We start from the raw sequence: 24,664 nt of genomic DNA, 5'->3' as shown, positions 1-24,664 counted from the left end.
AAGAAGACGGCATCTTGTGAGGGCCTTCTTGCTGAATTATCCCATGGCAAAGGGGAGAGAGAGAGCCAAACTCGCTTTTATAACAAACCTGTTCTTGTGATAATAGACCTATGCTCATGACAATGACAATAACCCATCATGACCCTAAAGACCTAACCACCTCTTAAAAGTCCCATCTCCCAACACTGTTACATATGGGATTAAGTTTCCAACACAGAACCTTGAGGGACATATTCAAACCATTGCAGCAGGGTTAGACAGGAAGAGGAATGAGACAAGCCTAGGAGGGAGGGAGATAGGGGATAACCACTCAATCTCCCTTCTCTTCCTCCTCTTGTCAGTGTCCCTCATTGACCAAGTGGGCAAGGGAGCTCAGATAATGTAGTCTGTAGAGCCAGCCTCCCAAGCCACAGAGCAGGGCAAAGTGTCTAGAAGGGATCTGGTGGGGCAAAGAGATAAAATCAGCCACCTCCAAATCTCTGTTTTTAATGAAAGACCATTTGGTGTCCCCCAGACTTACAGTAGTATTCTAGCACTTTCATTGAAGTTTGCTTTCCGTGCCTTTCCACAAATGACCCCTAGCACTCCTGGCCACATCCTCGTGTTACCAGTGGCCTTTTGAATACTGCACTAAGGTAGAGATGGGGCTCCATGTCAACCATACACACCAAGGAGGCAGTTGGTTCCTTTGTGCAGGTCACTTAAACTTCCCAAGTCTCGATTTATTCATCTGTGAGTTGGAAACAGTAATACCCACATTAGCAGGTGGTTGAGATGAGAACATGCTTATAATGCCCTTAGCCAGTGTCCAGCACATACTCATTGCCCAACATATAGCAGTATTAATAAGAAGCAACAGCAATAACTATTTCTTGAGTGCTTCCTCTGTGCCGGATATCTGGTATGTACTTCAGGACTGCCTGGGGATTTCGTTCTCAGTGGTGAAGGAGATGCTATTACCATCACAGTCTTACCAGTGCAGGATCTGAGGGTAAGCAAGGTTAGGCAGCTGTCCATAATCATGCAGAGAGTAAACGATAGAGCTGACTCAGGCTCTATGCTTGCAACCATTACCTTCCATTACCTCTCAATACTGATTACATTGCCATCCTTATTCTTACTAGGTGTTCATTTTTTATTTTCAACCAGCAAACAGTAAGTATGAAGAAGGCAGTGCTTAACCCAATATGTAAATCTAGTGGAGTTGCGGGCCCTACTGCACCTCACCTGGCACCCATGTGACTGCCAGAGCCACCAGAGCCTTGGCCGCTCCCATTGGCTTCACCCCACTGCTATTCCCACAGATCCTGCTCTCAGATCCTCCCTCCTGCCTGGGCCTTCACTGAATATCACAGTTAGGCCTACCAGATTCCCCCAAACTTCAGATCTGTTGAAATGCGAAACAGATCAAGGGATAACGAGTATGTTGCTTTTAAACTTAATTATGTATCTCTTACTTCCTTAGTCCTGCTCTTAGCTTTATTACTCCTATCTGTGTTATTGAGCAGGTATACTTTCATCTCTGGGTCTCAGTTTGTTCATCTGTAGAATGGGAGATTAGACTGTGTTCTCTGCAATCCCTTTCAGTTCGAATTCTCTTACAGCAAGCTGGAGGTGTAGAAAGGAACGTGGGGCAGAGAGGTCCTATGGTATAGAGGATAAGCACATAGATTCCAAAGCAAGGTTCTTGGTTTAAGTCCTAGCTTCAAATTCTACCTGCTCTGTGATGTTGGACAATTATTTCACCACTCTATGGTCAGGTTCCTCATCTGTAAAGTGGGGATAGAATATTTACCTTATAGAGTTGTCCTGAGAATTCAGTAATTGATGCATGTAAAGTGCCTAGAACGATACCAATAATAGATGTGTCATGTAAATATAAGCCATTAATATTATTATGAGTAACAATGCTGTTATTATTGAGCCTGGAGTAATATACTCCTAATATAGGTCAGGTGTAGCAGCCTCACGCTGTCAGGCTGGGCAAATTCCTTAATCACTTTGGGTCCTAATTTCCTCTTGTGTAGTCACAGTTATGTCTCACCGATTGTCAAGAAGATTAAATGGGATGATATTCGTAAACTCCTGGCCCATAGCAGGCCTCAGGAAGTGTTGTTACCTTCCTCCCTTGATGCTGTTTCCCCAAGGCTTGTTTCCTGGTTGATTTAGGCAGTGCTGTTCAACTGAGAGGTAGTTGCTGGTAAGATGAAGCACTGCCCGAAGTTTCAATGGTAAAACCATCATTTACTCAGCAGAGGCAGCCAAGCCTGGTGCTGTCTACTCACCAATAGGATTCCCCAGCAGCTTGGCTGTGCAGTACGTAAAAGAACCACAATTAACTGGAGGCCTGCCAGGTCTGGGTGAAGAGCCCATCCTTTGTACTGCAGACCAGCAAGCACCGTTTGCCAGATGAGAAGACAGAGGACCCATGGCAACTTCCCAAGGCTCCTGAGAGAGCATCCATACCGGGAATGGATGGAGCCCAGGTTCCAGAGTTCAGAGCTCTGACTCAGACCCATACAGCTTCTTTAGTCATTGCCTGATTTTCCCAGCCATGTTTTCTGGCGGCCAGAGCCAACTGAAGCCAGGAGCTATGTGGCTTAGTCAGGTCTACTTGGGTCTATTTCCTGCCAAGTTAAGCTTGCTTCTTTCTATGTGTCTGACCAAACCCTTATCTGCTGCTAGAACTCTTGAAGATAGGTCAGACATAGGCTCAGGCTTTAGATGATACAAATGGCTCAGAACAAAGTCATTTCCATGCTCATACTCTGCAGGTGGGGGTGGGGGGAGAGGCTTGGTAGTATCATAACTATTAAATTTATTTAAAAGTGCATATCCAATGACCTCATAATTCTTAAGTCAACATATACTTTCAGCTTTTTTTTTTTTTTTCAGAGAAACTCCAAGTAAAATTGATTTAAATGACACTGAAGTTCACTTTCCTCTCCTGCAAAAGTAAAATGATTTGGGATCACACCCCTTCCCTTTAAGGTACAAACTGGAAGTTTTTCACCTTTCTGCCCATGTTCTGTCAATCAGAACCCAGTGTCATGCATATAGCTGTGAGGGAGGATTGGAAATGGAGTTGCTATTCTGGTGGCCACACTGGAAGTGGGTGCATGGGATGCTGTGGTGCCTCACCCAGGTCCCCACTTAAGGACTGATAGGCCTATCCCCCAGCTGCTGAGAGCACTGATGACTGATACCTCTGTCCCTTTCTGATTATTTCTCAGAGCCACAGAAAAGTGTCTCACCCAAGATTATACCTGCTTCCCGGAGTAGACCATTTTTACCAATAATTGCCTTATGGCCTCCTTGGCTGAATTTGAGACAACTCTGAAGGGTCGTTCCAGCTCCAGAGGTCCTTGTCAGGTTCACTGGGGCCTGCAGGCCCACTACTCCTTCTTTTCAGTCCTGGACACTTCCTTATACATGGCCTTCTCTAGAGCACTCTCCAATAAACTGATCCTCATTGCTCTGTGCCAGAGATAATTTCAGGGAACCCAAACTAAGAAATTGGGGTTCTAGCCTATGGAAGAAGTAGAAGGGTATGAGAACCAGCAGTCCTTTTTGCCTACAGCCATCCCACTTCTCATGTTAGCTCTGAAGAAATACTTGTAAATGTGTCCAAAGAAGCAATGCAAGGCCAGCCCAGTGGCATCGTTTGTGAGAGTGAGAACAATGAGATGCTAAGTGAACCACAGTGAGGCTGTACTTTGGAGCATGTTAGAAAGACTGAGAAAGTTCTAGATCTGCTGCATTCTATATTCTCCAAGTGTTGAGTGTAATAAAGAAAGTGTGAAAGATATGTACACTATGATACAATTTTATTAGAAAGCATCAAACAATACACGTATGTGTAGCCATAGAAAATGTATGGTTTGTAAACACTTAGGGAACAACAGAAGGCTACTGTGGGCGCTGATGATAGCAGCTGCCTTTAGAGAGGACAGGAGAGCATGTGAGGCTTGTAGGTGTAGCAATGGAGTGAAAGAGTGGATGAGGGTCATCTATGGAGCTGTAAGCGTTATCTGTAATGCTATATAAAAAGAATATATTCATGGATTATTTGCACAGTTTAAAATCTATATTAAAAAAGAAAAATAGAAATCCATTTTTGCTCACAGGACTAAAAATCAAAGTCATCTCCAGAGAACAGATGAAAAAAGCCAGCTTTGCTGTCCAAAGAGAATGCTTTACTTTTATTTCCAGGAGGTCTTGAGATCTAAGGCAAATCACTGTGCCTCTCTACGCCTCAGTTTCCCCATCTGTGAAGTGGCAGTAGCAAGCCCGGTCTCATCTGCTGCAAGGCTGAGACTCGGTAAGCTTTACAAAGCTGACAGCCTGGTGCCCAGTACTCCATAGTGGTGGTGGGTGGTGGGGAATGAGTTGGTCAAATGAACAACTGTCTCATTCAGGATGCCCAGCCAGCTGCTTAGACAACTTTCCACTGCGCCCTGGGTCAGCAGCCACAGAGAAGGGGAGGTCTCTCCACTCCCTGGTCGCAGCCTGCATCTGGGGAAAGCCGGAAGGCTGAGGACAGATGATTCCGGACCATTCCAGGTGTTCTGGGATTGATTCTGTGTTTCTGATATATGAGCAACGGTGTGTGTAGCTGCTGGGGATGTTTTGTGTTACGTCAAAGGATTTGGGTGGTTTTTCTGTCCTCTTCTTTCTCAGAATGAAGAGGACAAAGCCTTTCTTTTCAGTGAAGCCCAGCAGACCAGAAAGGCTTTGAAATCATGAAATGCAAATACTGCTGCCTTTGAGCCACATGGAAGGCGGAGCTGCAGAATTAAATTAACATGGCCCATAAATAGAGAGGTTAAAAAAATGGGAGGCCAAGTGTTCAGAGGCTTTTGTCCAGAAGAGAAATAATCACAGGACAATGGTCTATTTTGTTTGGATTACAGGCTGGTATCACATTAGCTCAAACCTGGCAATATTTATGTTGAAAACTGCTGCTTGTGGAGTGCTGCTGTCCCAGTTTATCTCTCTGGGGAATCCCTGGAGGCAAAGCAAACTAGGAAGGGAACCTCCACCTCCTGCTGACCTGCCTGGTTCTGCCCACCACTGCCAGAGAGTGCCTAGTGTTTGGCCATCCATGGAGAGAAAAACGTTGCACAGAGAAAATGAGGATGTGTAGACAAAAGTCAGCCTGAAAAAAAATTGTCGTTCAGGAGATGTGCCATAAAAATCGGTCTGTCCTGCTTTTCTTGAGAAATCAGAAGAATCAAGAACTTTTGTCGTGCATGTTCATGTGGTAAGAGCCATGAAGTGGCTGCCCCTTGGCCGCAGGTATTCCTGTTAGCCTCAGTCTTCACTATGACCTTTTCTCCCTGAAGTCGAGTATCAGTTGCCCTTAAGAGCATGCATTCTTTTTTTTTAAAAAAAAATAATTAATTAATTAATTAATTTGAGGTGGAGTCTCACTCTGTTGCCAGGCTGGAGTGCAGTGGCGGGAACTCGGGTCACTGCAACCTCCGCCTCCCGGATTCAAGCAATTCTCCTGCCTCAGCCTCCCGAGTAGCTGGGACTACAGGCACGCACCACCATGTCCAGCTAATTTTTGTATTTTTAGTAGATACAGGGTTTCGCCATGTTGGCCAAGATGGTCTTGATCTCTTGACCTTGTGATCCGCCTGCCTCGGCCTCCCAAAGTGCTGGGATTACAGGCGTGAGCCACCATACCCGGCCCATTCTTACGCTATTGTTTCTCTTATAGTCAAAAATAGTTCTCTAAACCCACAACATTATTAAGATGTAAGATAATGCAAGCTAGACCATCGAGAGGCTTTTTTTTTTTTTCCTTATAGCCAGCCTGCCTTACTCCTATGGGTATTTGTATTGCCAACCACTGGGCTACTGCTGGAACCTCTAGGCCTTGATTCTGATTTCAGTTCTTTACCAACTGATCTGATCCTAAGCAGCCATTCCCGTACTCTCTTCCACTTTGGGTCCCAGTGCCCTCACATGTGAAAAAAAGTCAGGGGGACAGTTTTTCCCCCTGAACTATGTTCTGAGTAACATTAGCTCTGTGGAACATGATAGGATCCATGATCCAATACACCGGTAATCTCATATTAGACAAAACAAGTCAATCCCTGTGTGGAGGACTTTCCAAGCTGATGCACATCTGTTTCCCAAATGAATTTACTAGGGAAGCCTATTTCTTGGAGCCTCTTGGGACACTAGAACTCTCTTGCTTAGATTTGGAGAATCAAAGGTTGATGTCCAAATTCCTGCTAGCAGGAAAGCTCAGTGCCCAGGATGATCCTCCAAGTACTTAGCCCTGGACCAGCAGCCCCAGTTACTACCACCTTCCTATGTGGTTTCCTTCTCCCACCCTCCACTATCCCTCTCCTCTTCGTGGCTCCCTCAGGTGCCAGATGGAAGGCTTAAAGGAGAGGGGTTATCACTGCCCCACCCTCCATCATATTGCATTCCCAAGGGGTCCTTTTCCCCCCCACCTGTTCACAAGGAGATAAATATGGCCAGTCTTGGGTCAAGCTAAATGACTTTTTTGGATAAGACTATCAAAACCCTTTTCAAGGTAAAGTCAGGTTCTCAGGCAGCTCTCTAGCAAAGCTGACAGATAAGCATTGATGAGGGTATTGCTAAGAAAAAAATTGCAAACCCTATAAAACCTGTCATATTTATGGGCCTTTTATGTCCAACTCTGCTCTTCTCTGTTTTCTGCAATTTTTGCCACTTACATTACACCAAAAACTCCTGGAAGGCAGGGAGCTGCACTGATTTTATTTGCATTATTTATTATATTTTGTGCATTCAAACAGTTAATCAGCAAGGATTTATTGAGTGGGATTACTGCCCTCTGAGGTATAAGTTCCTATCTTACAGTCATACAAGTAACAAAATCGCCAGTGTGACAGAGTGGAGAATTGTGAATTTTGCTTTCAAACAGAACTGGGTCTATGTGGTCTATATGGCCTTGATCACATCACTTCTTTCTGGGTCTCAGTTTTCTCATCTCTAAAAAGGAGACCATATTGGGAAATTTACAATCTTCATGAGGGTCCCCAGCATAGAGCCTGACACATAGCAAGCAGTCCATGGAAATTCACCGTTATTGTGATGGCTGAAGGTTTACCTGAGACTTCCTTTCATGTGCATCATCTCATTTTATCTTCATGGCCTCTCCCTGAGCTCAGTGAGGTTAGGGTTATGAACATCTTTTACAGGTGAGGAAACATAAGTTTAGAGAGATTAGGGCATTGCCTGAAGTTTCTCAGCCAAAAAACGGGGAGCCAGGACTTAAAGTTTGAGCTGGAATTAAATTCTATACCCTGGGTGGCCTTCAGAATATAGCATTAGATCCCAAAAGACAATGCTTTGCCAAATGCAATGCCATTCAATGCAAAGGCTAACTTGCTGCTATCATGGTAAATTCAGCAGGTATTGCTGTAAGCAAGGATCTTTGCTAGAAAGATATCCTAGGGCCTTCAAAATGCTCAATGAACCCTTATAAGGGTAATAAGCTATATACATTAAAAAATGTTTTATTGGGCAGAAAATAGTCAGAGTCAATTAGAGAAAGTGGGCAGGTCCCAGGGGAGAGATAGTAGGTCACAGGAGTAAGACCTCCTTTTGGCAGGCATGGTGGAGGTGAGATTCAAATATGGGCAGCAGAAGAGAAGGGCGGAGAAAATTGCACAAGCAAAGTTCTACATCGGCAAAGTAAAGGGGAGTCCTGGTCACTGAGGGTGACTGTACAGTGAGACCCAGAGCCTGGTGCCTGCAAGAATTGCTGATGGAAGGTTTTAAATGTGAGAGGATGAGGTGAGGGGAGTTGACAGGAGAGAACATCAAAGCAATGGACAGAGCAGGCCAGTTTGGAGCTCACTGAAAAGAAAAACAACAAGGAGCTTGCAGACTAAAGCAGAAGGAAAAGTGAGAAATGGGGAGGATATTCGCTAATTAATTAATTCTTCAAATATTGTAATCAGCCCATTAAAATTTGTTGAGACCTACAATGTGTCTGTGAGTACTTGCTTCTGCAAATACAAAGATAAGTGCAACAAGGAGATCGTGCCCAATCTAAGCCATGACTGCATGTGCACACACATGCTTCTTAGCCGCATCTCCAATTTCTCCTGGCTTCCATCAACTTTACCTGGCATCTCTCTGCTGTCCCAAGGCAAGTCCTCTTCACTTGTCAGGTCAAAAACTCTGATGAAAATACAATGTCTAGTTTAGAAACGAGGCTTTCTCCCAATGAGATAATTAAAAGGAGGCTTTGCCAGGCATCCGAGGAATTATTTTTCATTACATAAGACAGGTGCACATTTTTAGCATAGTTCTCAGCTTCCAGAGGTCTCCCCTGATGTCGGCAGTCTGGGCAGATTCTACAGAGGTGGAGTAGACGTTTTCACGGGGTTGCCCCAGCCAGCTGGGTGGGGTTGAGTCTGGGGGGTGGCTGTGAGTTGAGCTGCAGTTCATTTGGTGGCCCAGTCACTGTGTCAGGTATAATTAACCAAGCTGAAAGGAATCTAAAGAAACTTCTCTGACAGGGAGGTCAGGGAAGATGAACTCTGATGGGAAATTAATGATGAGAGTCTGGAAGCTCCGCAAGGGGCTTTGCCACCGTGGCTGTCTCTGGTGGCATATTAGGAGCTGGTTTTCCCCCTCCTCACCTCCTAACAGAATTCAAGCACCAAAAGGGGCCTTTTTGGAGATTGCTTCTTTTGGGTGTTTAAATCATGCTCCACTGCTGGATAATAATGTTAATAATAAGCTGTCATTGGCAACCATGAGCAGTTATTGAGCACCATGTGCCAGATGCCGTGCTGAGTGCTTTATGTATATCCTTTCCATAAACCGTCCTGTTAATTCCCACCACTCAGGAGGGCAAGTGCTATATGCCAGGTGCTGTGACAGAGCTTAAGTCGTTTACCCAAAGATTCAGAATCACTAAATGGCAGAACTGGGATTCGGAACTAAGCTCCTGCCTCTATGTTAGTTGGCCTGTTTGTAGGTCTTTCATAGAAGAGATATTAGCTAATTAATGAATTCATCAAGTATTGTAATCAGCCCATTAAAATTTGTTGAGCAACTACAATGTGTTCATGAGTACTTGCTTCTGCAAATACGAAGTGCAAGAAGGAGATAGTGCCCAATCTAAGCCTTGACCAACCAAGACAAAAGCCTTGATCTTGCCTGCTACGCTGACCCCTAAGCTGTGCATGTGCACACACATGCTTCTCAGCCCCATCTCTAGCTGAAAAAGAAGGCCAAGGCTAGAGGGCTGATGGTCTAGGGCAGATTGGCAAACGGTGGTCCATCTGCAGATTGGCAAACTGGTTGTAAAAAAAATTGGGGGGAAAACATAGTCACTCCTTTTCATATACATATTGTCTATGGCTGCTTTTATGCTAGGACAGTGGAACTGAATAATTACAAGAGACTGTGTAGCCTGCCAAGCCTAAAATATTTACTATCTGGCCCTGGACAGAAAAAAGCGTTGTCCATTCTCATTTAAGGAAACCCAGAGTTAAACAAAATTAAGCAGGTTTCTTTGCTGCATGACTTCTCAGAGCCCTTAACCTGCTAATATGTACTCTGAGGCTCCCAGAGGATGTAGTGTGCAGTGTATCCTGATATACTTTACCAGGAACCCCTTTTTCTTGAGGCATCTTTGGGGCAAGCTTTGGGGGACATTACCCATTTGTTTGTTTAAGGAGGAAACAGGCTTAGAGAGGAAAAGTGACCCTAGGGCATGTAGCTCGTGTGTGACTGACCAGGACTGGATCTGGATTCCAGAGGCTTCCCAAGGTGGTGTTTGCCATTTGCCAACTTCAGTCAGAGGGATGGATGCCCCTTCTTCTGAGGGGTATCAGTGGTGGGGGCTGGTGCAGCCTTTTCTTTATTCAGTTGCCTGTTTACAATGGTGTTCAGCAATTCTGTCTTTATGGGGCTTGTTTGTTCTTCAAATCCAAGAAGAGAAGGGAAAATCATCATACTAATCATGAATGTCAGTTTTAATCAGCATCATCTGACATTATGATAATTGAATTTCCACCTTTCACTGCATACATTAAATATGTGGCTTTATCTCTTCATGCAGAATTGATTTGCCATAATTCTCTCCTTTGGCCCTTGTCATGTAAATTGTGGCATTTCTCCCCCATTGACTGCAGAAGCCAAGATTAGAGGTGAGGGTCCAGCCTCCCAGACCAGCTGCTGCTGGGCGTTTTGTCTGTCTGTCTTTCTTTTCCCACTCACGTGTTCCCTCTCCGAACTTTCTCTTTTGGGGCTGCTTACTGGCCAATCGTGCCTTCTGCAGATAGAGCCTGAAGGGGAGGAATAGAGGGATGATGATGTGGGCCTGAGCAGATGGCCTTCATGAGACGTCAGCCATAAGGATCTGCAGCACCTGCAGCCCAGACAGGCGACTGCTGGGCAGGTTTTAAGGGACAGACCCTAGGGCCATTTGTAACCCATGTCCACTACTGAATCAAATCACCAGTATCTACAAGAATGACATACATTCAAATACTCCCCACAGGACCCTGAATAATCTCTACCTCCTGGTACCTGTACTGGATGGATAGGGACAATGGTGGCTTCTGGCTGGTAGAAAAGCCAAGGGCCTGAGGAGCACCTGGCCCCTCAGGCCTGGGCTTGTGAACTGTGGCCTGGAAACCAGCCCCAACAGCTCTGCCAAAAGAATGTTTATGGAAGAGCTTTCAATCACTCAGTGAAACCCCAGGTGAGGACATCTACACCACTGTTCTATAAAAGCTCCTGAGCCTCATTTTTGTCTTGCAACTATTTTCTGCTAAATATCCAAGCAGTGGTTAAGAGATGACATGCTGAAGGTAGAAAGACTTGGGTTCAAGTACTGGCTCTTCCACTTATTAATTGGGTGATGCAGGGCAAAATACTTAAGCCCTCTAAACCTCTGCTCTTCCATCTGCAAAATAGGATAAATAGTAGCCGTGTCCATAAGGTTGTTTGGAAGATTAAATGAAATAATCCATGTAATGCATCTGGGGCAGTGCCCAGCACATAGTAAACAGTCTGTATGTAGAGGCTGCTCTTCGGATTGTTAAACATTCCATGCCGGCTGTGCCTTGAGGTACACAAAAAATACACTCTGTAGTTGAGCGTATTGATATGTCATGCATACCAAGGTGCTTAAACGCCACTAGATATCTACAATGTGTCTCGTGGTTGGCCCACAAAGATGGGCAGGGACAAGATGGAATCTATCCCTTACTGCACGCTTGTTGGACCTCAGGCACTTTAATATTAAAGGGTCAGTTAAGATGACTTTCCTACTGTCATCCACAGCAAGCCCCTTCATGTTACTTTCAAAGACAGAATCCCAGGCAAATAAATAGGAGGTCTGACTCAGCTGGAAGATTCTTAGTGCTTTTCACAGAGAAGGATAATAACTTCATGTGTTTGTAATTTTAAATTTATAACCCATTTATTGAAAGTCTGCTGTGGGTAAGCATTATGCCCAGAACTTTACATTTAATATAATCTAACTAAATTACATTTTCACAACAACCTAAGAAGGCAAGTACCATGATTATTACCATTTTATAGATAGTGAAACTGAAGCTCATCTACATTCCCTAGGAAAAGGAAGACGTCAGCTCCAGGATCAAGTCCAAGATGAATTCCCTCCGTGGACCGTTGCTGCCCCTGTGTTGAGCCTCTAGTAAGGAGAATGTGCTGCTGAATTAGTCTCTTGTTACCTGAGCTCTCTACAGTGAAACTCAACTCTCCTGGACCATAATGAATGTTCTATAGGACCCCAGGGTTATTGTTGCCTGTGGAATTGGAAAAAGGCAGCTTTCCACAAATCAAGCCGGGGCTGACTCAATGTTTGAGGACATGTGTGAATTCACTGTAAATGGAGAGGGCATGTTGCTGTTGATGACTGGGAAAGATAGAGTCTTAGGGAAGTTAGTGTGAGCCACTCTGACCACACCAGAACTGCCCTCCCCAGTAGTCTCTGCAAATCAAGGCTGTTGTCATGGACTGAGCAAGGTCCAGAGAGGCTGAGAAGTCATCTGGAGCTGGTCAGATGGGCAGTGGCATGGAAGAGAATGCATATCAGGACCACCTGAGCAATGCCTAGCAGACCTTAGTACTGTTTAAGACATGGGTAAATGGGTATTCTCTAAGGCAATTGGGATCAATTTCAGCCTGTCCCTAAGTGCCAGTGTGCTGGAGAGCTTTGGGGACTCCACAGACACACACATGCACATGTGTATATGTGCATGTGTATATAGGTTGTGGGGAGTTGTTCATAGGGAAGGCTGAGGCAAGGCAGCAGCTTACATTCCCACCATGCCTCTCTTGGCTGTTGCACACCATTGCCTGCCCACACCCCATGTCTTAAAATGAATAGCAATTTCCATTTATTGAGCCAAGCTTGCCACTTGTCAGACACAGTGTTAAGTCCTTTAGTCTGCTCGCTAATTAAACAAGATCCTCAAAACAATTTGTTGTAGGCAAGTAAGTACTATGAGTATATAGTAGTCCCCCCTTATCCATGGTTTCAGTTACCTGTGGTCAACCACAGTCTGAAAATATTAAATGAAAAATTCTAGAAATGAACAATCCTTAAGTTTTCAATTGCATGTCATTCTGCCCAGAACATGAATCCTCCATTTGCCCAGTGTATTTTTGCTGTAGACACCACCCACCCATTGGTCACTTGGTAGCTATCTTAGTTATCACATTAACTGTCATGGTATTGTTGTGCTTCTGTTCAAGTAACCGTTATTGCACTTAATAATGACCCCAAAGCACAAGGGTAGTGATGCTGGAAATTTGGATGTGCCAAAGAGATTGCTTGAAGTGCTGTGCTACCTTTAAGTTAAAAGGTGAAAGTTCTTAACTTAATAAGAAAAGAAAAAAGGTCATATGCTGAGGTTGCTAAGAAGGAGGAAATTGTGAAGAAGAAAAAAAATGCATGCTAGTTTTGCTGTCCCACCTTATACTGCAAAAGTTATGGCTACAGTGCATGATAATTGCTTCATTAAGATGGAAAAGGTATTAAGTTTGTTGACGGATGACATAAACAGAAACATGTTCTGATTAACAGCCATCAGGTTCTGTACTATCCACAGTTTCAGGCATCCACTGGGGGTCTAGAAATGCATCCCACACGGTTAACGGGGGACTACTGTTCTTGTCTTTCAAAAGACAAAACTTAGCCACACAGAGATAAAGTGACATGCCCAGGAAGCAGCAGAGCCGGAATGAAAACTGAAGTTTCTTGATTCTAGAACCCAAATTTTAACTCAACAGGCCTTATCCACAGGGCCCCACCCCTCTGGAGTGTCACAGACCATTGGAAGGTGTGCTCCATGTGCCTTCTTGCTAACTAAAGTACCACCTCTTCTGCCTCTTGAGTTCTGCTACACTGATCTCCATCTCCTCCATGCTCTGCATGACTTTGGATTTGTGACTGATCACACACACACACACAAACACACTCACACACTCACACTCACATAGAGTCTCAGAGTTTTCCAAGACCCCTAAGGAATGAGTTTATTAACTAAAGCCTGAGTCTTTCTTCTGCACTGTGCTGCCTCCTATCTTGAGAGGTTGGAAGGTACTTTGGGGTCAGTGACCTCTGCAGCATCCTCAGATACTGGTTCAACTGTTTCTTATACATCTCTAATGACAGGGAGGTCACCTCCTCCAAGGGAGCTGGTTCCACTATTTCAAAGTTCTGGCTGTTAGAAAGCATCTCTCCTTAGGAATCATATAGTTCCCTGGAAAACAGTCCCCAAAAGAGCAACTTAGCCAACTGATACTTCCTGTGCCTAGAGGAAGGGACACTGGCTCTTGACCCTGAGAGGCCTTTGCCTAGACCTTGAGATCTGTTCTCCTAGACCTTGGGATGACAGCATCCTATTCTCAGGGTTGGACCCCTCTTGGAGAAAGTTCCAACTTCTGGTATTCTTTCTTTTTTTAATTTTTCTTTCTTTTTTTTCTTTTTTTTTTCTTTTTTTTTTTTTTTTTTTTTTTTGAGATGGAGTCTCCCTCTGTCACCCAGGCTGGAGTGCAGTGGCGCAATCTCAGCTCACTGCAAGCTCCACCTCCCGGCTTCACACCATTCTATGGCCTCAGCCTCCCAAATAGCTGGGACTACAGGTGCCTGCCACCAAGCCTGGCTAATTTTTTGTATTTTTAGGAGAGATGGGGTTTCACCATGTTAGCCAGGATGGTCTCGATCTCCTGACCTCGTGATCGGCCTGCCTCAGCCTCCCAAAGTGCTGGGATTACAGGCGTGAGCTACCGTGCCTGGCCTGGCATTCTTTATTTCCCAGGAGGAGGCAGCAATAGGCTTTGTCCACCTTGACCCAAGGTCAGGAGAAACTCCCGTGTCTTGGGATACCTTCAGTCTTTCCTGTGCACTAGAGGCCCAGGCTACAGACTCAGTTATTCTATTCCCCACCTTGGCCTTGCCCTAGTATGTATCACAAGAAACTCCTGGAGACTCCTGGAGCTGTTGTAGTGCAAAGGTCCTTATCTAGGGGCCTAAGAGCTTTACTTTGCCATAACTTGCTGTGTGTCCTTAGGCAAGTTGCTTTCCCTGCCTGGTGATGTCTCCTTATCCATAAAGTGTAAGTGTGGTATGTGGAGGGGTCAAGATATGGTGTTATCCAAGGCTCTGTCTAGTCCTGACTTTTCATCCCCAGAACCCTTTGACTTGAGATATCCATCTGGGTTTCAGGTCCAAGTGGGAGGTGAGACAATAGAGAATCATAAAGAATGGGTTGCTTCATCTCTACCCTCTCTTCTAGCCTGGGACCAGACTACCAGGAAGTTACCAACACACAGGTCTTGACTGAGGGACATTTAAAGGCCCATCCACTCCCAAATACCTTCACTGACCTTGTTAATTCAACAACTGCAATCACCCCTTTGGGGAGACATGGTCTCCAGAAATCAATTGTGAACATTTAAATATGGCACCTGGGAAGTCAATTCAACAAACTCATTCCCACCCATTAATACCCATTAGGTTAAATTTTCTTCCCATGGAAAATATTCCTGGAAGGATAGTAAGAAGTAGGATGAGTTTTTATATGGGAGGATCTATTAAGGAATTTTTAAAAGAAAAAAAAGAGACCAAGAACTAGTGTGGGGAGACCAGGGGATGGATCCAAGTCATAGCGCACAGAGTGTCCAGGGGTGGGATACTATGGAATGAAGATGCCATGGAACAAACATTACTTGTTCCTCAATTGTGCCATTGCCAGGCTTGTGTTATTACAGTGTGCAGGGCAAGCTTGAGCCTGACTGCAGGGCAGGAGAAAGAAGGCTGGGCAGAAATGAATGCAAGAGCCTCCTCCACCATGTGCCCTCCACCTGATGCCAGTAGAGAAGTTTGGCACTGCTCTTGAGGTTTGCTCCTCTCAATAGGGTGAGCTTGGCAGCCCTTCAGGAATGAGATACAGCAAAAGCATCACCCCACAGTAGCCCTGCAAAACAGGTGCAAAACATCCTTCCTCTGATGTTTGTCCAGTATAGCCTCTGGACTGCAAAGCCAACCAAGCAAAGGTGGGTGGTAGCCGAGTAACTGTGGGTGGAATTGAGGCTGGCTGCCCAGGAACAGGAAGGGCTTAGGTGCATCCATTTATAATCTCTTCCTGGGACCCTGTGCCTCCAAAGCCACTAGGTGATGGCCTTCCTCATCATTTTTTCAATCCTTCAGGCCTTTGGTCTTTCTGGTACTTCTGCCTTAGTCAATGATATGGTTTGGCTATGTCCCCACCCAAATCTCATCTTGAACATATTGAACTGTAGTTTTCATAATCTCCACATGTCATGGAGGGATCCATTGGGAGGTAATCATGGGGGTGGTTACCCTCATGCTGTTCTCATGATAGTAAGTGAGTTCTCATGAGAACTGATGGTTTTATAAGGGGCTTTTATCCCTTTTGCTCAGCACTTCTCTCTCATGCTGCCATGTGAAGAAGGACGTGTTTGCTTTCCCTTCCACCATGATTGTAAGTTTCCTGAGGCCTCCCCAACCATGTGGAACTGTGAGTTAATTAAACCTCTTTCCTTTATGAATTACCCAGTCTTGGGCAGTTCTTTATAGCAGCGTGAGAATGGACTAATACAGTCACCCTCTCCATCTTTCATCCTTCAAGACTCAGCTCAGGCATCATCTTCTCTCTGAAGCCTCCTATGAATGAGTGAATGAAGGAATTAATGGGTAGTTCCTCAGATGTAGAACAATCCTCCATCCATTGGAACACCTTCTGGGATCCTTCAGTTAGCACCAAAAGAGCTCCTGCAAGCCCCACAGGATGCCCAGGGAAAGTTGAAACCAAGTAAGTGTTTTCTCTTGGACTTGAGAGAATGATAAGGATAGGAGTGGACCCCCTCTACCCATAGAGGCTCTGGGGCTAAAGACCAAAGAATAGGGTTCAGGCACGTTACCTGGGTAAGTGGCTTTCCCTCACTGGGCCTCTTTATCTAGAAAATACCTAGAGGACATTGAGGTCCCTTCCAGCTGTCCTGCTCTCTGAGCCTGGGTCTGAAGCAGAGACAGGGTGCAACCAGTAAACTGACTTAACAATTTTAGAATGTAAAGACTCGTCACTTGCAAGGTCACCTGGAAGTGGATCTGTTGATTCAGAGCTGAAAGGCATTCCTGTTAAAAATATTCCTCATAAGGAAAAGTAACAGCTTCTGAAAATGGGAAAAGGAGATGATATTCTGTAATAAGCAACATTTGATATGTTTCCAATGATCCTTGCCTCTAGTATTCACCCTTCGGGTAATCCTCTCCCATATTGCCTTGCTTCTAACAAATAGAACATGGCAACAGAGATGGGATGTCACTTCCATATTAGGTTGCAAAAGGCTGTGACTTCTATCCAGCTGAACTCTTTCTACAGACTTCTTTGACTGCTTGCTTTGCTGAAGTCAGCAGCCATGTTACATAGGTCCATGTGGCAAGAACTGAGGACAACCTCTGGCCAACAGCCAGTGAGAAACTAAGACCCTTAGTGCAACAGCCTGCGAGGAACTGATTCATGCCAACGACCATGCGAGTGAGCTGGGAAGTGAATTTTTCCCATTAAACTTTGACAGGGTTTAGATGCATCCACTTATAATCTCCCTCTGGGACCCTGTGCCTCAGAAACCATGACTGTAGCCCCAGCCAGTACCTTGATTTCAGCGTGTAAGAGACCCCAAAGTAGAGGACCCAGTTAAACTCTCTTTGGATTACTGACAGACACAAATTGTTGTTGTTTCAAGCCACAAAGTTTTGAGATAATTTGTTGCACATCAAGAGATAGCTAATGCATACTTCTAGAGTTTAGGGGAGTCATGGATTTAAAAAGCCAGAGATATCCTAAAAATTAGGAAGTACCTTCCCCACCTCCCCCAGCTTCAGGAAGGCAAGATAAATATCACATGCTGTCACTAAGTGATCCCAGACATGGCACTGCCACTCTTTCTCCCACAATTTCTCCATGTGTAAAATAAAGGGGTTGGGTTGGTGAATCAGAACTGCAAGATTTCTGGGACCAACGCCCTCCTCCACCTTAGCAATTTTGCTTTTTGTATCCATTGATTGAAAAGATGCAAAATGACAAGAAGCTACTCTAAATACAGTGATGTTATAACTAACTTTATTAATCCCAATAACACTTTAGTGCATTTGAGACTGTCATCCTTTATACTCATTCAATGTGCAGGCATTGCTAAGCAGGAATGGCTATGGATAGAGAGTGTTCTCATTGAGAACAACTGAGGCAGTACATTTTGACTTATGCTTAATCACATGGCACAAATGTATAGATGGTAATATAAAGGTGAGGGTGGGAAAGCTGGAGTCAGATGGCCCCGGGTTAGCATCTCACTTCTGTCCTTCTCAGATGTGTGCCCTACGGAGAGTGATTTCATAAATCATCAGTTGCTTTACCTCTAAATTGGGGATCGTAATACTTATTCCACAGCATTGTTAGAAATATTAAATTCAATAATGCATAGAAAAGTAGCAGCTAGTTATTGCTCGATAGTGGCATCTAATAATAACAAATAATAAATTCCACCTTTGCATTATTATTGACATAATTACATACAAATACATGTACAAATACAAATAATGTACAAATGAATGACCAAGTGTGGCCATTTATTGACTACTTACTATGGGCAAGGCATGAGTCCGAACTCTTCATGCAGTATTTCAGATGCCTGCTGACAGTTCTTCCAGTCTAGAGGGTGACCCTGTCTGTCCTCCTTTCTTGGGGGTAAAGCAGACAGTTTTCTCCCCGAGGATGCTTTGAGTCACTTGGACAGACAGTGACTCAAAGGACATTTTGAATCTGCTCTCAGGGGTCTACCATTCAGTCGATGCTGGCCTGGGCCCAGAACTCAGCATCTCTTCTACTGTCTGAGGGTCTGTTTCTCCATGGACAGAGAAAGCAGTGTCCAGAAAGTTCCCTTTCTCTCACAGGAGAGGCGATGAGACTGTCTCAGCTGAGGGAGGGTCTCTGGTACTGTGAAGATACAAGGTCCCACTATCCCTTTCCCAAAGGTCTACACCTTAGTTGAAGCCCCACCTGCAAATAAATCAAACTCTGAGACCCAACATTGTTGTCTTAAGCTCCTATGGGAGTGAGAAGGGAAGAAGAAGGGCATCGTGAAAATTGTGGTGCCTTTCTACCTCTGCTGTCACTTCTAATAATATGTTTCTTAGAAAATAAAGGAACATTGTCCTATGATGTGGGAAGGCAGAGACTCTAGTTTCACACAGAGTGGTGCTTAATTCCAGTTTCACTATTCACAGGCAGATTTGAGTAACTTTTATCACTTCCTACATCTCAGTTCTCCATCCATGAAATGAAGGTCACAGTCTGTGACTTACAGGAGCACATCGTGTGAGGCAAAACAACAGCTTAGATGTCAGAAGTTAAAATAAATTGCACGGAGTTGGTGCTCAGCATATGCTAGAGAATCACCTGGGCCTGATTCTCAGCTCTCTAACTGTAAGATCAGAGATGACATCTGAGAACTGTCTTGTGGAGTGTTGGGATATACTAGGTACTGAGTCCATCTAACTATTGTTATGATATTTCTAATAAAGATAGATGCTTCTCCCCCAAACTGTTTCCTGACTTCCATTGTTCCATGAGAGGAACACTGTCACAGGATCCACAGGAGGCTGGAGTATACATTCTTTATTCCACAGTCCCAGAACCCCAATATTTAGCTGGACACATATTCCCACCCAGGTAAACACTGCAAAGGCATACATTGCAGATATCGTGGGTTCAGTTCCAGACCAATACAACAGTAAGTCACATGAATTTTTTATTTTTCCAGTACATATAGAAGTTATATTTATGCTATATTGTAGTCTATTAAGTATGCAATAGCATTATGTCTTGAAACAATGTATATATCTTATGTAAAATACTTTATTGCCAAAAAGTGCTAATGACTATCTGAGCCTTTAGTGAGTCACAATCTTTTTGCTAGTGGAGGGTCTTGCCTCAATGTTGATGGATGCTAACTGATTAGGGTGACAGTTACTGAAGGTTGACGTGGCTGTGGCAATTTCTTAAAATAAGTCAACAATGAAGTTTGCCACATCCATGGACCCTTCCTTTCACGAAAGATTTCTCTGTAGCATATGATGCTATTTGATAGCATTTTACCCACAGTAGAAATTATTTCATATTGAACTCAATCCTTTGAAGCCCTGCTGCTGTTTTATTAAATAAGCTTATATAATATTCTAAATCCTTTGTTGGAATTTCAATAACGTTCTCAGCATCTTCACCAGGAGCAGATTCTATCTTAAGGAACCATTTTCTTTGCACGTCCGTAAGAAGCAACTTCTCATTCATTTAAGTTTATTATGAGATTGCAGCAATTCAGTCACATCTTCAGGATCCACTTCTAATTCTAGTTATCTTGCTATTTACGCCACATCTGTAGTTACTTCTTCCACTGAGGTCTTGAACCTCTCAAAGCCATCCGTGAAGATTGGAATCAATTTCTTCCAAACTTCCATTAATGTTGATACTTTGGCCTTCTCCCGTGAATCATGAATGTTCTTAATGGCATCTAGGGTAGTGGATCTTTTCCAGAAGGTTTTCAATTTACTTTGCTCAGCTCCATGTCCGAAATTGTAATCCATGGCAGCTATAGCCTTTTGAAATGTATTTTTGAAATAATAAGACTTCAAAGTTGAAATTATTCCTTGATCCCTGGGTAGCAGAAGGGATGCTATGTTAACAGGCAGGAAAACAGCATTAATCTCCTTGTATACCTCCATCAGAGCTTTTGCAAACTGCCTTGTCAATGAGCAATAATATCTTGAAAAGAATATATTTTTCTGAGGAGTAGGTCTCAACAGTGGGCTTAAAATATTTAGTAAACCATGCTGTAAATGAATGGACTCTAACCCAGGCTTTGTCATTCCATTTATTGAGCACAAGCAGTAGATGTAGTGTAATCCTTAAGGGCCCTAGGATTTTCAGGATGGTAAATGAGCGTTGGCTTCAACTTCAAGTTACTAGCTACATGAACTCTTCACAAGAGAGTCAGCTTGTCCTTTGAAGATTTGAAGTCAGCCATTGAGTCTCCTCTCTAGCTATGAAAGTCCTACATGGCATCTTCTTCCAACAGAATGCTGTTTCATATTCACTGAAAATCAGTTGTTTCGTGTAGCCACCTTCATCAATGATCTTAGCTAGATCTTCTGGATAACTTGTTGCAGCTTCCCCATCAACACTTTCTGCTTCACCTTGTATTTTTATGTTATGGAGGTGGCTGTTTTCCTTAAACCTCATGAACCAACCTCTCCTAGCTTCAAACTTTTCCTCTACAGCTTCCTCATCTCTCTCAGCCTTCATGGAATTGAAGAGATTTAGGGCATGTCTTTAAATTAGGCTTTGGCTTAAGGGAATGTTGTGGATGATTTGATCTTCTGTCCAGACAATTAGAACTTTCTCCATATTAGCAATAAGGCTGTTTTGCTTTCTTATCACTTGTGTGTTCACTGGAATAACACTTTTAACTTCCTTCAAAAGCTTTTTCTTTGCATTCAAAATTTGGCTGTTTGGTGCAAAAGGCCTAGCTTTTAGCTTATCTGGGCTTTCATCATGCCTTCTTCACTAAGCTTAATAGTTTCTAGTTTTTGATTTAAAGTGAGAGATGTGTGACTCTTCCTTTCACTTGAACACTTAGAGGCCATTGTAGGGTTATTAGTTGGCCTAATTTCAGTATTATTGTGTCTCAGGGAATAGGGAGACCCAAAGAGAGAGAGAGAGAGAGAGAGAGAGAGAGAGAGAGAGAGAAACAGAGAGAGAGAGAGAGAGAGAGAGAGAAATGGGGAAAGGGCCATTCAGTGGAGAAGTCAAAACATAGACAACATTGATTGATTAAGTTTGCCATCTAATCTTGGGCACAGTTTATGGTACCCCCAAACAGTAGTAACATCACAGATCACGGATCTTGGGTCACCGTAACAGATACAATAATAATGAAAATGCTTGAAATATTATGAGAATTACCAAACTGTGGCACAGAGGCATGAAGTGAGCACATGCTATTGGGAAAACAGCACCAGTAGATTTGCTAGACATAGGATTGCCACAACCTTTCAATTTGTTAAAACAAACAAACAAAACCCTCAATACCTGTGAGGCAAATTAAAACAATGCACAATGAAACAAGGTATGCCACTATTTCTCAGCTTCCCTCGTAGCCAAATGTGGATATTTCCCTAAATTTACTGTGTTAAATATCAGCATGTGTCTGAAAGAGAGGGAGCACACCTTCTTTGTCTCCTCTTCCATCTGGCTGCTTGAAATTTGGGATGTGATGACTGTAGTTCTAGCAGCCATCTTGTACTATGAGGATAACAACCATATTCTAGGGAAATCAGAGGGTAAGCTGAAAGGGGCTGGCTTCTTCTTTATGTGGCACAATATCAACTCTGCCAACCTCCCAACTTCTTATATAAAAATAAACATCTGTCTCATTTAAACGATTGCTATTTTGACTTTCTCTGTTCTATTTAGCAAAAGCAAATCCCAATAGACATAAAGCCTCTCCTTTATAAAAACTTTATCTTTCAGGATTTTATCCAAAGGCTATAATAAGACAAATGCTTAAAGTCACATGGACAAAGATATTCAATACTTGTATTATTACAAAAGCAAATGGATGCCTATATTTTCACCGAGGGAAGAGAGGTTAGATGTGACACGGTACATCCTAAGTCAGTGGCTGAGAGTTCCGGAGGTGAAACTTGGGGCTGGACCGGATTCTAATCCTCACCTCAGCTCCTTAATGTCTCTGTAACTGGAGCACCTTCTACTTTACCTCTCTGAGCCACAGTTTTCTTATGTACAATGTAGGCTGATAATAATAGTCCAGGTCGATAATGTTGCTATATGGGTAAAATGAAAGAATGTACATAAAGCACTTTGCACAGTGCCCAGCTCAGGTTAATCACTGGGTGGAGGCTGGCAGTCCTTCTCTCCTCCTCTGCCCCCTCCCCTCTCTCCTCCTCCTAATTGGTTCTTCCCTCCCCCCATTATCCTTCTCCTCCAATAGAATGCTATACGGGAATAAAAGGTATCTGCACCACGACCACCACAATGAAGGTGATTAAAGGCATTTTAGTGGAAATTTAAAATCATATTACATACATATTTATACAGCATGATCTCATAAGTATGTAGGAATCTATTGAAAAAGTTAGGAGAGAAACACGCCAATAGCGTTTATCTGTAAGAGGTGGATTTTAGTGATTTTCCCTTCCTCTTAAAGCCTTTCTGTAATGTCTATGATGTATCCATGAGCATGAAATATTGTTAAAATTTATAATAAAACATGACTTGTCATTACCCTATTATAAAAAAGCTCAGCATCCCTGAGCTATACCAATCCCTGAAGAGGCCAGTTCTGCAGGGCATTTGTGAACAGAAAGCACGCCCCACCGCCCCACCACCGGCCACTGGCTGACACAGCCCCCGGGGACTGCCACTGGATGGAGCCTTCAGGGTGGGGCATGTGGCAGGTGGGATTGGAGAGACAGATATCCCTTTAGAGCTGCCTGGGACAGTTGCTGCATTCCCTGCCATCCCTCCTGACCATTCCCTTCTAGCATCTTCTCTGACCTGGAGGAAGTGCCCTGAACTTGATGAATGCCAGCCAGAGAGTGGAGTTCAGTTCTCTATTTGCTGTAAGAAAAATTATTTTGCCTCCTTAAAAAGAAAAGCAGGAAAGAAAGCAATATAGCAGACCGGTAGCTGCCTATGCTTAGTGTGCTGTGTATTTTACAAATCCTCTTAGCAGGAGAACTGTTTGATCTCCCCTCTGGCTGGCTCTGTAGCTGTGGAGATGACTGACACTGGCCTGATCCCTGCAGACCAAACTGAACTCTGCAGAGCAGTGGCCCTGGGACACAGGACCCCAACAGATGCACGAGTGACTGACCCAGGTGCTGTGATGTGTGACCCTCCTGGAGAAGGGACAGACCTTCTTGGAACAGAAGACAAGACAGCTGAAAGAAGTGGCAAGAGGGCCATGGATGGGCCAGTTAGGTCACTGTGGGTGAGAGCAAACACTGGCTGGGGCTTCCTGTCACAAATAGTTATGCATTTAATTGTCCAGGGACTCAGGATCTCTTAAGTTCTCTGAATTCTTGGCTCACAAGTGACAATACTTTGACACATAAATTCTTTTTTTCCTCCTTGGCCCCAAATCATTCTTCTTTGAGCTGCCACTTACTAGTATTTACTACACACTAATGAATATGTTCTCTTTGCTAGGAAATGCTGATATGCCATTTAATCCTCACACTTCCCGGTAAAGTTGTCCCCATTTTACAGATGAAGAAACTAAGATGCAGAATTAATGCCACACAGATCATTGTAACTGAGCCAAGGGTTAAGCCTATATGTGTCTGGTGCAAAACTTGTGATCTAAATGCAGATGTTCTCAATGCGGGTCATGCATCAGGGTCATCTGTGGAGTTTTTTAATTATAAGGATACGAAGACCCCACCCCGGGTTTCCTGAGTCTCTGGAGGATGTAATGCTGATGTGAAACCTAGTTGAAAACCACTGGATGACCTACATTCCTGAACACTTGCCCTGCACAGCCTGCCCTACAGGAGGAAGGTTGCTGAGTGTAGAATGAGAGCCCACATGGCTGGTCTTTGGGGATCCACTAGCCTCCTCCCCGCATTCTGAGTTAGCCTCCAGCAGCTGACCCCCTGGGCTGTTGTGGTGCTGTGGGCTTCTGATTAGGACTAGTGCAACCCATTCTTTCCTCTGCCCCTGCTGGGACTGATCTCTGTCCTCAGAGGAGAATCCTGACAGGAACAGGTCAGTAATCCCCTGACAGGAAAACTCACTCCTGCTTGAAGCAGGCAAGCCTTAGGGCCTGGGTCTCCAGAGGACCCATGGATAACTTGTGGATTGCACAGTTTGGAGGGGACACTTATCAGCCCCTTAGGTCACGGCATGAACTCAGCTGTCACCTCAGCCTGTGACAGCTGAGTTCCCTTGGGAAAACTCTTTTCATTTATGTGTTTGTTCTTTCCTTATCTCACATTGGCGGTTTTCTTCATTCAATTCAGCAAGCAAGCACCAAACTCTCCATTAGGAACGGGACATCC

At 44.0% G+C, this 24,664-nt stretch overlaps 1 protein-coding gene and 1 long non-coding RNA gene across 3 annotated transcripts in view; both read left to right on the top strand.

Moving 5' to 3' along the window:
- LOC105486999 (neuron navigator 2) overlaps positions 1 to 24,664 on the top strand; it is a 767,789-nt gene that overhangs the window by 124,661 nt on the left and 618,464 nt on the right. The gene's annotated exons all lie outside the window — the stretch shown is intronic.
- Positions 1 to 24,664, top strand: part of LOC139357494 (uncharacterized) — a 75,639-nt gene that overhangs the window by 9,753 nt on the left and 41,222 nt on the right. Inside the window, exon 2 of the long non-coding RNA XR_011610772.1 lies at positions 1 to 24,664. This exon is cut by the window's left edge and continues 3,815 nt beyond it; it is cut by the window's right edge and continues 41,222 nt beyond it. This is a non-coding gene — a long non-coding RNA (uncharacterized lncRNA).

Source organism: Macaca nemestrina, chromosome 12 (genome assembly GCF_043159975.1).
Source record: "Macaca nemestrina isolate mMacNem1 chromosome 12, mMacNem.hap1, whole genome shotgun sequence".
Classification (NCBI taxonomy): domain Eukaryota; kingdom Metazoa; phylum Chordata; class Mammalia; order Primates; family Cercopithecidae; genus Macaca; species Macaca nemestrina.
This window is presented reverse-complemented; position numbering and strand designations above follow the sequence as displayed.